This window comes from Aptenodytes forsteri, unplaced genomic scaffold (genome assembly GCF_000699145.1).
Source record: "Aptenodytes forsteri isolate BGI_AS27 unplaced genomic scaffold, ASM69914v1 Scaffold249, whole genome shotgun sequence".
Classification (NCBI taxonomy): domain Eukaryota; kingdom Metazoa; phylum Chordata; class Aves; order Sphenisciformes; family Spheniscidae; genus Aptenodytes; species Aptenodytes forsteri.
In genome coordinates, this window is record NW_008796188.1 from 1,248,467 (window position 1) to 1,248,736 (window position 270).

Here is a 270-nt window from a genome sequence, read left to right on the forward strand (position 1 = left end):
GTGCGGTGGGGGCCCCTGCTTGGGGTGGGGGGGGCAAGGCAGAAATGACACAGCCCGGCCATTTCCACAAGACCAGCTTTAATATCAGTCATGAGAACAAGGAGAAAGCACAGAATCCATTAATGGGAAAATATAAGAAAATTTTAAAAAACTAAAAAATTAAAAAAAAAAATAAAGAAACCCACCGCCCCGTGCCCACCCGCCGCAGACGGACTATCCAGGCACTGCAGACGGAGGAGCACGACACAGCAGCTGGGGGGGGGGGGGGGG